Below are 15,376 nucleotides of genomic sequence, written 5' to 3'. Positions count from 1 at the left end.
ATACCTGTTTTATGTTTGTTTGCTATGATCATCTATTTAATTTCTATGCGTTTTGGGTTTTATTTTTTTTAATAGTTATTTCTAGTCATTTTGAGTTAGAATTATTATAGGAACTCCGCTGGTCTTAAGTTTAATTTGGCTCTTTACTTTTTTTAAAACTTCTTTTTCGGAATCTTTCTCTGTTAATTAGCATAAAACGCTAAATCATTTTGATGTATATATATTTATTCGATTTTCAGAGTTTCGGTTACTATTGGGCCAAGTTACTCTTTACTTACAGTTCGTTACCGCGGACTGTTTGAAAAACCAATCGGGAGCATGTTTTTTATTCAATTCTTGCTTTTTTGGTAGCTAGGCTGAAAGATCTTTTTAATACAAGTTTACTGGTATTAACTTTTGGTTTCACAATGTAATATTTTTAATTAAATTTGTGTGCAATGCATCGAGTGAGTATTCTCCCCAATCCGTTCAAAGAAGTACTGGTGCTTAACTTCAGAACAATTTCTATTGCCTCTTGAACAACTTGTTTAATTCCCAAATCATTACTTATGAGGTTGTGCTTGGCTAGGATTTTCGAAAATATGGCAACTTAGCCGAATTAAAATAATCAGAAAAACTGTTAGAATTTAAAGCATTTTTTATATTATCCTTATGTTGTAGCAGGCGTTTTTCCAAATTTTGGTGAGTTCTACCAACATAATAACTGCAGTAGTCACATTATATTTATAACTCCCCTCTTTAACAAGTAAAAGGGGCTTGTCTTTACAAGAGTAAAGGAAATTTATGACTTTAAATTATTTTTAAAACTACATACATATTATATTGTGTGCAAATTTTGAAACTTTTGTAAGTAAAGAAGGTAGATTATATTCAAAGGTTTATTAGAAGTTTCACAAGAAAATATGCATTTGATCTTAAGAGAATGTCTTTTGTCCTATGGGTGTTTGTATTGATAATGAGCGAAATGGGATACCTCTAATAAAACTTAATCCGCTTTTGACATAAGACACCGGGCAAATGTTTGGGATATAATCCATGCAAGAAGTCACAACAACTCTTTGAACTAGTGGAGGTGAATAGATTTAAAAGGAACGTGTTTGCTGTTATGTGTCGGCTTCCTGTAAATTATAAAATCTAGTTTATCACTACCACCAGGAATAAACAGATCTGAAGACACTATTTTACTTGCATATCCAGTTTCTAGAGTAAACCGTAAATTCTATCAAACGTAATAAGGTGATTTTAACACGTACTAGCCTCTAAGTCCATTTTCCCCATAGTTTCAAGTGACACCACATAGATAGCTTATATGGATAGTACATGCATGATTTAATACACAATATAATGGAATTATGAGCCAATCAAAATGAACCAACTCCCAAAAGGTATGCAAGTTAGCAGCACAAAGGGTAAATATAGCAATAAGGAATTAGTCAAATTTTTAATCAATTCAGGTAACATGAATGAATAACACTTATTCTGCTAGTCTTGACTGAAACTATGCGAGGTCAGCCAGCTTTGGCTCTTTCAAAATTTATTTTATGATTTAGTTTTGAAATTTATTCCATTGATTCCATTTTTTGGGTAGGTTTGTTTTCGTTTATTTGTTTTACGCTGTATTTTGCTGATGACGGCTGTTGCATATACGGTCAAAATATAGGCTTAGATTGTATTCACTGTGCTATTAACTGTTTTGACATATTTACTCATTATATTCTCTTATTTTGCCTGATGTAAAGGAAGTTTGCTCTTCGTCAGTATTTACGTTATCTTATGGGGAGCATTTGACCCAAGGGTATATTTTATTAATTTAGCGAAAAAGCATGCTAAAATTATTAGGTAAAAAATGTTTATGGAATGTTGCAGAAGGATCAAAATCATACCTAAATTCTTGCGGCCCCATTTGTCGTCTTGAACACCTTGCAATTTACAATAAATTTTTCGCTCATGGTATATTTTGCCCAAAGTTCTATGGATTTCAAAAATTAAGCGAACAAGGAATCCCATTAAGACCTATAATAGCTTGTACAAAATCACCTACTTTTAATATTTACTCACTTACTTAACTCCCATCCGGGAGGGGTGGCCGATTCGGGACTTCTCTTCTAACAGCACCATAACAATATTTTCGGTATGCCTCCCTGTTTGTTGCAGTCCTCTGCAAAACTGGGGTGGGGTAGACAGAAAATTTTTCGCACCAGCGCCTGGGAGGTCTTCCCCTTGGGCGAGAGGCATTTATTCTTCCTTCAAAGGCTATTTTGCGCAGTTAGGCTGGTGACATACGCCGAACGTGTCTTAACCATCGAAGCTGTTGGACTTTGATGGTCTGAATGATGGTTTGAGGGTAATTCAAGGAGAGTATTAGCAGTTCGTTTGATACTATATCAAGGCAAGTGATGCCACTAAGCTTTTGGAGCAATTTCGATGAAAATGCCGCCTGTCGGTGCTTGTCGTCGGCTTTTGGAGTCTATGTCTCTGCTCCATACGATGCAACTGAGATCACTAAGGCACGGAAGAGTCGTATCTTCAGTTTTAAGGGTATGTATTTATTTTTCCAAATAGAGTAAAGTGACTTGAAGCATGTGGAGGCAAGGGCCAGGTGTCGTTTGATGTCTTTTGAGGAGTTGTCTGTGGATTTTAGTGGGATTCCTAGGTAAGTAAATTGGTCGACCCATTCGATTTCTTCGCCTCGAATAGTGACCAGTCTCTGAATGCTATGATACTCTCATCACTTAGTCTAGCTGGCTTTTATCTTCATTCAAAAGGAACGAACCTCCTCTATTTTTCCATTCAGACGACTAATGTCATCAGCATATATAAGTAGATCAAAAATGTATCCTCCCAAGACCATTCCTTTGTATTTGGGGACAAGTGCCAGCACACATTTAGGAATAGACAGGAATTATCGAACACCTTAAGAGGTAGAAAACTCCTCAGTAATCCTTCACTGGTCTGCACCATGCATCTCCTCCTCTCGTGCAAACTCCTTATGATATCGATAATGTCTAAGAGAATTCCGTAATGAGCAAAGATATGCCAGAGACCATCTTGCCAGATTAGGTCAAAGGCTTGCTTAAAGTCGATGAACAGATGGTATAGTTCTTTACCAAATTCCAAATATCGTTCCATGGTTTGTTTGATGAGAAATATTTGATCTATAGTGGATCAATTCTGACGGAACCCAGATTCATACGCGGGTATCACATGTTTTGTCATGTTTCTTATGCAGTCTAGGAGTGTTTCCTGAGGATTTTAGCGGGCTAACAAGTAATATAGGTCTGAAGTTGTCGCAGTTGCTTTTGGATCCTTTCTTGTGCAAGGGGACTATGACGGATGTTGACCAGAACTTAGGGTAGTATTTTGTTTCACATACAGCTGTTGCTATTCGATGGCACAGATCGATGCTGACGTCCGGTTCTACTCTGAGAAATTCTACTTGTATACCATCTATCCCGGGTACTTTAATGGATTTGAGGGATTTCATAGCGATTTCCACCTCTGACCTTAAGGGTGGTTCCTCATTTCTTTGTGCTGGAAAGTTCTGAAAGACTTCAGGATCTGAATTTACTGTGAGATATAACTTTTCCTGGAATTTCTTTTTCCAACGATCTCAGATTCCAGGGAGAGAAATAATTTTGTGTCTGTTTTTATCCAACAGATCCAGGCACTTCGTATCTTTTTGATTTGCTACTCTTTAGCTCGTTTGAACTTAGGGTGTGGGTTACCTTTTCCGAAGTCGTCTCCGCACTACTGACACTTTTTGGTTATCATGTCTTTAATTACCCGGCGAGTTTCTTCTCGATTTGACGTTTGAGTTGCTTGAATCTATGCTTGTTATCTGGATCTTGTTTGTTTCTGACAGTTCGTTTCTTGTTGCTCATGTCAGCGATTTACTGGGTAATCTATGGCTTGTCTCTGCAAGATTTACGGCTGAGAACAAGCTTGACTGTCTCACATATAGCCCTCTACTTTGCAGCACAAGCTGATCAATGTTGGCTGGGCTAAATAGGTCAGCTGTTTCTTGCATGATCTTCAATGGTCTTTCGTTTAGCTGCTCTCTATACTCTTGTTTCATCTTCTGGTCTTTCAGGGCTTCCATAGGGAATCTTGGGACTTTTTGCTTCGATTTGACAACTGCCTTTATACTTAAACGAATATATGACATAAGGAGGCTCTGATCACTGTCAAAATCTGCACCAAAGAGAGTCACTGTATCTGTGAACGCAGATTTCCACCAGTTAGATACCAGTAAGTAATCAATCATGCTGGAAGTCCTTCCATAAAGGGATAAAAAACAATTGACTTTCCTCTTTCGCCGGTGTTTGAACATTGTGTTTGTCACAAAGAGGTTTTTGTCTCGGCAAAAATCAATGAGTTGCGTTTCTCGGCTGTTGATCTGTCCGATTCCAAGCTTGCCCAGGATATCTTTGTATCCGCTTTTGTCATTTCCCAAGATGGTATTGAAGTCTCCAACGACTACAATGAAGTCTTTCTTTGGAATGGTGTCAACAAGCCTCTGAAGCTGAGAGTAAAAATCCTTAGACTCCTTATCCGAACTTAAAAAAAAAATTAGAAGCGTATACCTGCACTAGAGAGAGGTTGCTGAACTTGCTTTGGAGTCGGATTATCATCAATCTTTCTAAGACAGACATCACTCGCTCTACAGATTTTCTTGCAGTTTTAATCAGCAAAAAACTGACTCCTTCCCTGTGCATTCAATCTTGCCTGCCAGAGGGTAGGGGGGTTGTGTCTCCTCTCTGTTCGTCACTGTTACCTGGAACATACCTCTCTGAGAGAACAATGATATCCCACTTTTATCGGTTTGTTTCGCGTAGGAGCATACCTTTCCTGGTTGTGCAAGTGTTCGAAGTTTTAATGTTCCGATTCTAGTTGTAAGTCTAGTACACAAAACTTTCTAAGACAGACATCACTCGCTCTACAGATTTTCTTGCAGTTTTAATCAGCAAAAAACTGACTCCTTCCCTGTGCATTCAATCTTGCCTGCCAGAGGGTAGGGGATTGTGTCTCCTCTCTGTTCGTCACTGTTACCTGGTACATACGTCTCTGAGAGAACAATGATTTCCCACTTTTATCGATTTGCTTCGCGTAGGAGCATAGTAGCATACCTTTCCTGGTTGTGCAAGTGTCCGAAGTTTTAATGTTCCGATTCTAGTTGTAAGTCTAGTACACAAAACTGGTCTATCGTCCGAGACGGACTGGTCAAATGCTGTCTAGATGGGTTTCCGACCCTGTTAGCTGTCAATACGTCGGTTTCCCCGAGTTGTTCATTCGCAACCTCGGACTGGTAGCCCTAGTTCGTGGTCTCATGAAATGCCTAATTATAATTTTTAAAAGAGGAAAATTTTCTTGGCTTACCTTCAAGGCAACGGTAAGCCAATCTTCTTTGCTTGTAGCAGGGACCGTTGACACCGTCGTTTGTGTTTTCCGCCTTTCGCAGTTGTCCTTCTGAAGAGGATTCTTCCATGATGGTATCCTGCAGTACTATGCAATTTAACCCATTGCTGGGGGAAGATTTGCAGCTGACAGGACGTGTCCACAGCTGGTGGGTCCAATTTAACCTACATCAGAGGGGCCTTCTTCCTCCACCTTTATTTATAGCCTCTGTGTGAGGGTGACCCGGTTTCGGTTTATGGACCCCCAGGGGCTAGTTCTCCCTTGGTTCGTGCCTCTTATCAATGGAGGTACCCTATATGTATGTAGGGCGTTCTCCTTTCCGCCACCTGGGGACGCGCTGAGTGAACGGGGGGATGCCCCTAATTCTAACATTGGAAAATGGTTATACACTGTATTTAAGCCTCTGCTTCACTCCGAAAAATCCTTATGCAAAAAATTTAGTCGATTTCGTAAAAATAAATAAAGGACTTCAATATTTCAGAAAAATTCCATACAATGCAGCTTCAACATAATTTCTATTGAAGCATTTATCACAACACAAACTTAAAAACAACTATTCTCTAATCGAAGAATCAGCAATACGGTTATATATTTACATTATAATGAATTTGGTTAAACTATGTAAAAAATTTCTATGAGATCTCAGTTTCGACATTCTTATCGCTAACATATAAAGGGTCTTCCTATGGGAGCCTCTGTGTCAGACATACTTGCACATTTTTACGTTGAACCTCTTGGAAATCGGGCGCTTAATACGTATATTCTCACGCATTTGTTTTGGAGACGCTACACAAACAATGTCACATACTAACAGCTCAATGCAGCAGCAAGCCACCTGAGGTCAACACAGCTGCGCCAGTGAATTGGTAAACTCTGATGGTAGTAAGTAGCAGATGTCAAAATCATTGCAGAGTCACCGGGAACTCGAGTTTCAAAATAAATAGGTGGTTGTTCAGATATCAGCAAGACCAACAAGTCAGTATCATTTCCAGTCAAGCAGGTCTCCCTTTTCTCGGCTGAAGCAAGTGCTGTTTTTACTATCAAAACATCAGAGGCATAATCTTTCAGTTCTAGTGTTATTTTCCGTCTCACCGGATTGAAATCAAAGGGGAAACGACATTTCAATCCAGAAAACACTGCAGAAATAAAGATTTCCCCCTCTTTTCCCTGAAAAAAGGGATGTTTTTTCACAGATAATTTTGAGCGATTTTGTATATATTATTAAGCATTTTTTTCTGAGCATTTTGTCGTTCATTTTTGTGCGAATACTGCACAAAATAATTTCTGATTTCCTATCACCCTCTGACGTTGTTAGGGTGGAAACGCCCATCAAATATTGCACAAGTAAAGATTCTTATTTTTTATTATAAGATTCATCATCAGCAAAACATGTTCCAGCCATCCCATCTTTTCTCTCTTTGTAGCCCTAAAAAGTGAAATCGAACAACACTTTTCGCACAGCTTACTCTTTGGGATAAGTTTAGTCAGTTGGGTACCCGAAACAATCTGTAGGTAATTTCTCCGGGAAACATTTAACAAATCGTGGTAGATTTACTTGGTAAAGATTTACATTTGCCCAGGTTTGATTTGCATAGTAGTAATAGTAGTATTAGTAGCAGTAATAGCTGTAACAGGGTCGTAATAGTATGCACATAGCGTCTTTTGATTAGTCCAGCATCCCCTCAATATACCCTAAAAATTTCAACTTAATAGCATAAGCCATTTCTGGTATATTTTTCATGTGCTCTCTGGACAACCTGCATACACATATTGTGATTTGATTTTTTTTTTTTTCAGCGTATAATGCGCAAAAAGATCTCGAAAAACATAGTTTGTTTTAAATGAAAAATATCATATCTTCCTTTGAGCCAATCTTTTTTTACTCATGAGAAGGTCAATAGAACCTTCCACTTTGAATCAAATGAGGCCTCTCCTTTATTTTTACAGCCAACCCTTCTATACGAAGTAGTAAAATAAAATGAAAAAGAAAACGCATAGGGGCCATATTCTTTACTAAGTAAACTAGGACTTAATGGACTACTAGTCCAGTAAAACTACGATAAAAAAGGCCAAATTTCACCATTTGAGCGACAGAAATGTTTTTGGCCTCAAGAAGATCAGAAAAATTTGCTTAATAGCATATTCAAAATCACCAGTGCGGAAATACCCCTCATCATGGAAAAGAGAGGAATGAAGGGAGGGGTCGGATTTAAATTTTTAGTATATTTTCTTGATTGAAAGGTTGTTTACTATTAACTCAAGTCTGGGGAGACTGAGACTGACATCGGTATTGCCAAATTCTATTATTTAGTGCCCCATTTTCTCAATAAGCGAGGTCAGGGGGGAATTATAAACATGAATTTTAATTAGTCCAGTGTTTGCTGGACGGAACTATCGTTTTCTATTAAATCTAGTCTGAGGAGACCAAATGTGACATCATAATTGAAAAATTCCATCTTTTAATACCTCATTTCCACCCAAGGTGAGGCCAGAAGGGGTTAAACTACCATTTGGGATATTATAATAAAATAATATGTAATTTAAAAAGAATATATACGAAAGGTCGTTTTCGATTGATTTAGGTCTGACAAGATCGAAAAAGACATCAGAATTGAAAAATTCCATCACTTAGCACCCCATCTCCTCCCTAAGCAAGGGCAAAGGGGGGAATAAAAAATAAGAATCTTAACTTGGCAATATTTGATGGGCGTTTCCACCCTAACAACGTCAGAGGGTGATAGGAAATCAGAAATTATTTTGTGCAGTATTCGCACAAAAATGAACGACAAAATGCTCAGAAAAAAATGCTTAATAATATATACAGAATCGCTCAAAAAAAATCTGTGAAAAAACATCCCTTTTTTCAGGGAAAAGAGGGGGAAATCTTTATTTCTGCAGTGTTTTCTGGATTGAAATGTCGTTTCCCCTTTGATTTCAATTCGGTGAGACGGAAAATAACACTAGAAGTGAAAGATTATGCCTCTGATGTTTTGATAGTAAAAACAGCACTTTCTTCAGCCGAGAAGAGGGAGACCTGCTTGACTGGAAATGATAGTGACTTGTTGGTCTTGCTGATATCTGAACAACCACCTCTTTATTTTGAAACTCGAGTTCCCGGTGACTCTGCAATGATTTTGACATCTGCTACTTACTACCATCAGAGTTTACCAACTCACTGTTTTTCATCCACGCCTTTTTAGGATGTCACAGTAATTTGCGATTGAACGGTTTTCGCAAAACTTCAACACTGAACGTCACAGCCGATGCCAAGTTTTTTGAACCCAGTCAGATGTCTTACTGCTCTTCAGCAAACAAGGAAGAGCTGATCGCGGCAGGCAACAAGGATCTTCTACCCTTATATGGAGTCAGATCCGACGAATCCTTACCTGAATTTCAACACAATCTATTCACCTCAAAAGTAGCCAGTGCTGCTAGTTTTGTCCACCCTGAATACTTATCACCCACACCTGCTTTGACAAAGTACCATTGCTTGTTGTCTCGTTTTCCAATAATGACATGGTTGCGCTAAGAGACAGCTCTAGTGCCTGAAGACTGGGACTGGAAACTTTCGTCAAAAGGTTATATATCCATCATTACTGATATACAACCTGCTCCTGAAAGCCTTCTTAAACTGATTTACAGCAGCTGATACTTTTGATGCATTTGCAAAACGGGTGATCTTTTCTGCACTATTCCTTGTAGCCAGTGCCATAAAACAAGCTGCCTCGCCATTTCTTTGGATCACTATGATTTCGGTAGCCAATGTGATTAGGCCAAATTTTGCGTTTTATTAGAAAGATTTTTAATCAAAACGAGGTTGCGATTCTCCCGGAGTCATAGTAATTTAAAACGAAGCTATGATCGAATGTTCCTGTTTGCTCTTTTATGCTTTAGTTTTTACTTTTCATGCTTTTTTTACAATAATAACTGGATTCGTCAAATCCGAGAACGAAGTTAAAAATCAAAATCTTCTGATGTTCTCCCCTCCCCCCGTGAAAAATGGTGGGGGTGACAATAAGAGTGGGAGAGTCAAGACAGACCGAAGAAAATCTAATATTCAGATTTGCAATCTTTAGACCTAAAAAAAGAAAGTTCCAAAAACAAAGTTCCTCCTTTTGAAGTCAGTTTGATACTAATAGGAGGGCTTAATGTTATTCCATATTTGAGTTCGCGGGCGCGAAATTGTAATGAAGCACCTTTAAAACCAAAAGTAGGCCAATAACAAAAAAGCCCCTCTCTGACCTCGCTTATGGTAAAAATGGGGTACTAAATGATGTGAGTTTTCACTTCCGATGCTATTTATGATTTCCCCAGACTTGAATTAAGAGAAAAAACCTTTCAATCCATCAAATACTGCACAACTTAAGATTCTCATTTTCCATGGTACTTTTACCATCTCACATCGCCTTGGTTGGAAATGGGGTACTAAGCGATGTTTTTTTTTCAATTCTGATAATATGTTTTGTCTCCCAAGTCTTGAATAAATAGGAAACGACCTTTCAATCCACCAAATACTGCACAAATTATGATCCTAATTTTTCATCCCTCTTTGACCTCGCTTAGGGCAGAAATGGAGTATTAAGTGATAAAAATATTACAGACGAACGTTTGTAGAGCAAAGCGAAGGAAATAAGGAATAAATAAACTTTTATCATATTTTGCAAAACAATTTTATAAACAAAGAATTATTTATGATAACGCTTTATCTAGAAAACAAATGCAAACATAATAGCGACATGCATTATTGCTTGCTGTTTGACGTATTAATAAATAAATGATAAAAGAACTAATCACTGAAGATTAGTATGCCAAAAAAAGATATGACATAGTAGGGAAACCATTCAAATAAACACATGAGATAGAGGGAGATAAAATAACTCAATTTCACTAAGTCACAGAATGGCACTTTCAGTAGCCAATGGCACGAATTTCTCAATTTTGCCTGTGTTTTTGAAAAGAAACGTTTGCTCTTTACTAGGTTGCTGAAATGGCTCAGAGGGGTAGAATTAAAAAGTGGAACTGAAAACCTTTGGTTATTAGTTTTCGAACATGCAGATTAATATGGTACCCTTTTCGTACCATAATCTGGGAAGAAGAATTCCTGTTAGTATACCCAACATACCCAATAACATACCCAATGTCTGGGTATAATAACATACATAATAATTAATAACATACCCAAAATCTGGGAAGAAGAATTCCCAGATTTTCTACTCCAGACAGTGGTGCAGCTTTATGGGTAGCTTCAGAGTTACAAAACAGGTAGGTTTTGTGTGACCAAAAAAAAATATAAGTTCGTAACTGAAAAGTAAATTTTTGTATTTTAAAAAAGTTAAAAAAGTTTGAATACAAAATTGATGCTAGTTTCCGACGAACCCCCTTAGCTAGTTTCCACCACTGGTTTTTAGATTTGATTGACTAAGGCATTATAGTTTTGAAGTTATGTTAGTCTAAACAACGCGTGGTCACTTGGGGCAAGTTGATACGCCAGGTTAGAAGCAGATTGATACAATGCATCAACGGGCAGCAGTATGATTTTTGGTGATTCTGTATTTTCAATTTCTGATTAAACAGAGGAAGTTTGCACACTATCTGTTGCCTCACATTTTGTCATTCAAAGAATCATGCCAAGTGATTTTTTTTACTTTGAAATATTTACTTCGAAGTGATGATCTAATATTCAATTAAATTGTGATTTAACTATCCTGGATTTACATAGCAAATATATTATTTAAGGTAAAGTTTTGTATAGGTTTTGCCTGTAGCCATAAGAGACTACAAAAGTGAGGAAAGAGGAAGGAACGTTCGTACGTTCACACCTAATAATTCTTCTAAAATGGTAGCATAATCACTTCTCCAGATGTAGACTCGTTAAAAAATTTATCTGGTGAGGTAGGGAAGTTGAACCATAGTGAATGTTTTTATTTTATAGTAAAGTGCATTTTCTGGACTATAATACCTCAATTTCAAGAAGAGGCTGAATTTTCCCCTGTTTGTTTATTTTTTCTAAATTTTCCCCTATTCTTCCTGTATGCTTAGTTACTGGGTTAGGAATATAAATAAACGCTAGATTGACTATGGTAAGTCAAAAGGCGTTATGTTCCACCGCATAAATTTAGCGGGGGGGGGGAAGAAAAACAGATTTTAGGTTTTCTGACTGTCTGTCTGAAGAGCCAACTGGGAAGTTGCATGGCCTGGGGATTACGTATTTGGAACACGATTATAAACAATTAATGGCTTCAGCAACCAGTGCAAACGTTGAAAAGGAAGACGAATAGGGGCAAAACACCGAAACAGTCATTTGGAAAAGCATATAAAGCTGTTTAAGCAAAAACAATGACATTAAGGGAGGCAGCTACAATTTACGAAATTGACAAAATGATATTGCTTCATTCATTAAAAAAAAAGAAGAAGATAAATTAGGTGCAAGGAACTCACAATAGGTTGTGCTACGCAAAGGCAAATATTTTGTAATAAACAGGACGAGCAGCTTAGACAGTACGGCATATACTTATAGAAGATACATTATTGGCTTACTCCTCATAAAATTTAAAGTGCAACCCGTTGAGCTAGGTATGGCTAACAGCTCAAAAGTATCAGTCCTCAAAACCTGGATCAACCGCAAATAAGCCGCACGAGAATGGTTCAGATCATTCACGAAGAAACACTAATGTCTATTCATTAGGGAAACTGAGGCAACTAGCCTCAGAGGTGCGGAGAAGTTCAAGAAGTCAAATTTTGAAATGTTTTTTGACAACTTAAAATACGTTGCCAATCAACACAATTTTAAGGACAATGGCATTAAGAATATTGATGAGGCAGGTATTGAAACTGTCCATTGACCAAGCATAACGGTAACCAGGAAAGGCACGCTTAGGTTGAAAGACAACAATAATCTGAAGATGCTTTCATCACTAGAACAATCATCAATGCAAGATACACATAGCTCTGTTCCTTGTCTAACAACTTCAAACCCGGCCCTCAAGCTGACCTCATCAGAAGCTGAAACTATAACACGAATCGCGAGTACAGTAGACATTTGCCCATTTCATAAATTTGGCGAAAGAAAACCGAATAAGGAAGTCAAAATTGGTTAGGATTGGATTCAGTGTATTGTATGTAAGAGACGGAAACACTATATATATATATATATATATATATATATATATATATATATATATATATATATATATATATATATATATATATATATATATATATATATATATATATATATATATATATATATATATATATGTGTGTGTGTGTGTGTGTGTGTGTGTGTGTGTGTGTGTGTGTGTGTGTGAGTGTGTTTGTGTGTATGTGCTCTTAATTTGTCAAACACTTTCGATTCTGTTGTGCATTCTCAAGCTTTTCTTTCTCGGGCTTCAGATGATATCAATGTATCTGTTACTTACCTTCTACAACATTGGTATGGAAATTCTTTCCTGTCTTATAAATAGTGACGGTCTTCATTTAAAGTCTAATCCGCGTAATACAATGCTGTTTTTAACCTGTGTGTGTAGGCTATAGTGTATTAAATAGCCTTGCAACTATCATGCTTTTTAGGGAACTCTTATGTCTCATACCTATTTTACGCGGATGGTACCTCTTTTTAGTACAACACGGAGGGGCTCCTAGGTTGTTAATTTTTTCGCCAATTTTCTTTCTGCTATTGGACCTTGTCTAAATATTGATAAAAGTAATTTAAGGTATTTTCCAGATTGTCACTTGTCTGTCAAATTTTTGTATACCTTTATTGAATCTACCAGATAGATAGAATTACGAATGAATTAAAGTCGTTTTGTTCGCGTACAGCTCCCTACGCTAAATTTCAACTCTAGAATGGGTATTCAAAAATCATTGCTATCATGAGTGAAAATAATCATACAGCGCTAGTAAAACCGTACTTAGTTCATTGCAACCTCTCCGTGTTGTTTCTATTTGGATTATTTTAAATTTTTCTCAAAAAAGACATCAAAGCTCTTCTTTTAGCTTATTTTCAGTATTTGAGATTTCTAATTTATTTGCTATCATGGCATAAGAATAGAAAATTATGGAGAATCTTGATGGTCCATATATAGTAGCAAAACTGGCCCTGTTACCTAAAATGTTGTTTGAGTCAGCAAAAGCTTCATTTTCTTTATTGTGTTGTGGCTTGTTTTTCATCTAGCTGATTATTTGCTTTCATTTCGGTGCTTTTGATAGAATTTTGGCCCTATTTTGATAGAAATTTTTATTTTAGGCCATAAATGGGAGAAATATTTATTTTGTTGAAGTGCAATTTCTTTTCCTACTTAGAAGGGCATTATGACTTCCAATTTATATTTAAATATGTTTTTCTAGTATTCTATAACAATTGGTTCGATGCAATTTCCCCTGAAAAAAAAAATTATGCATGGGGATTGAAATCTATACAGTAGATTTATCTGATATTCTGAATTTGATTGCTTAATTTTCATCTGGATTTTAACTCTTTTCCCCTCTTTCTAAAATTCGGCAAATTTTTTTCAGGCGCGTAACTTTATACCTAAAGTGTTTGATATATGTAGAATCATCATAAAAAGATAATTTCCTGATGTATATATTTTAATCAATAATAACTTTTAGAGTTTCGGTTACTGTTACCCCGAGCCAATCCCTACTTGTAGCTTGTCGACAGAAAATATTTGATACTTGAAGAATAGTTTTACATTCTCATTAATTTTAGAATCTCTTTAAGTCCTTCAAAATTCTGGAGTAAGATCAACATTTCTTACCTTTTAGAGCTATGCATTGAACTTGACAATTTCTTGAGTGATACTAGAGCTCAGCGACGGAAAGGGGACAATAATATACTTTTTTCACATTTTGTACAAAATTCTGATAAGCAAAGGATTGTTTACAATAATCTTTTATCTGTAAAAAAGGCAAACATTATAAGCGATGGGTTTTCCAAATTCTGATATCATGCTCAGTCTCCCGACTAAAATTTCTATTTTAGTCGGGGGTAATGTCTATATTAGTCGGGGGTAATGTCTATATTAGTCAGGGTCTATATTAGCCTAATATTCATATTAGGGGAATGTCTATATTAGTCGGGGTAAGTTTATATTAGTCGAGGGTAATGTCTATATTAGTTGGGGATAATGTCTATATTAGTCGGGGGATAAGGTTTCTATTAGTCGAGGGTAATGTCTATATATGTCTGGGGTAATGTCTATTTTAGTCGGGGGTAATGTCTGCATCAGTCAGGGGTAATGTCTATATTAGTCGGTGGTACTGTCTATTTTAGTCGGAGGTACTGTGTGTATTAGTCGGGGGTAATGTCTATATTAGTTGGAGGAAATGTTTATATTACTCGGGGGGAATGTCTATATTAGTCGGGGGTAATGTCTATATTAGTCATCAATTAAGGTTACTGTTACTGCAGCAATTAAGATTCTGATAAGCAAATAATTATTTACAAAGCCTTTTATATGTAAAAAACACAGAGATTATAAGCGATGGGATTTCTCAATTCTGATATCATGCTCTGTCTCCCCAGACTTGAATTAATAGAAAACGACCTTTCAATCCACCAAATACTGCACCAATACAGATTCTGATAATCAAAGAATTATTTACGATAACCTTTTATCAGAAAAAGGGCAAACATTATAAACCATGGGTTTTTCCAATTCTGATATCATGCTCAGTCTCGCCGGACTTGAATTAATAGGAAACGACCTTTCAATCCACCAAATACTGCACCAATAAAGATTCTGATAAGCAAAGAATTATTTACGATAACCTTTTATCAGAAAAAGAGCAAACATTATAAACCATGGGTTTTTCCAATTCTGATATCATGCTCTGTCTCCCCAGACTCGAATTAATAGGAAACGACGATTAAATCCACAAAATACTGCACCAATACAGATTCTGATAAGCAAAGAATTATTTACGATAACCTTTTATCAGAAAAAGGGTAAAAATTATA

The 15,376-nt window shown here is 36.6% G+C and overlaps 1 protein-coding gene across 2 annotated transcripts in view; it reads right to left on the bottom strand.

Annotated features, from left to right (window-relative positions):
- Positions 1-14,300, bottom strand: part of LOC136033203 (uncharacterized) — a 39,407-nt gene extending 25,107 nt beyond the window's left edge. For both annotated transcript variants that reach the window (XM_065713914.1, XM_065713913.1), the window contains exon 1: positions 14,175-14,300. The gene's annotated coding sequence lies outside the window, so the exon portion shown is untranslated. The remainder of the gene's footprint in view (positions 1-14,174) is intronic.
- Positions 14,301-15,376: the final 1,076 nt, after the last annotated feature.

Source organism: Artemia franciscana, chromosome 11 (assembly GCF_032884065.1).
Source record: "Artemia franciscana chromosome 11, ASM3288406v1, whole genome shotgun sequence".
In the NCBI taxonomy this organism is placed as follows: Eukaryota; Metazoa; Arthropoda; class Branchiopoda; order Anostraca; family Artemiidae; genus Artemia; species Artemia franciscana.
Note: the sequence above shows the minus strand (reverse complement) of the source record. Positions and strands in the feature narration are given on the sequence as shown.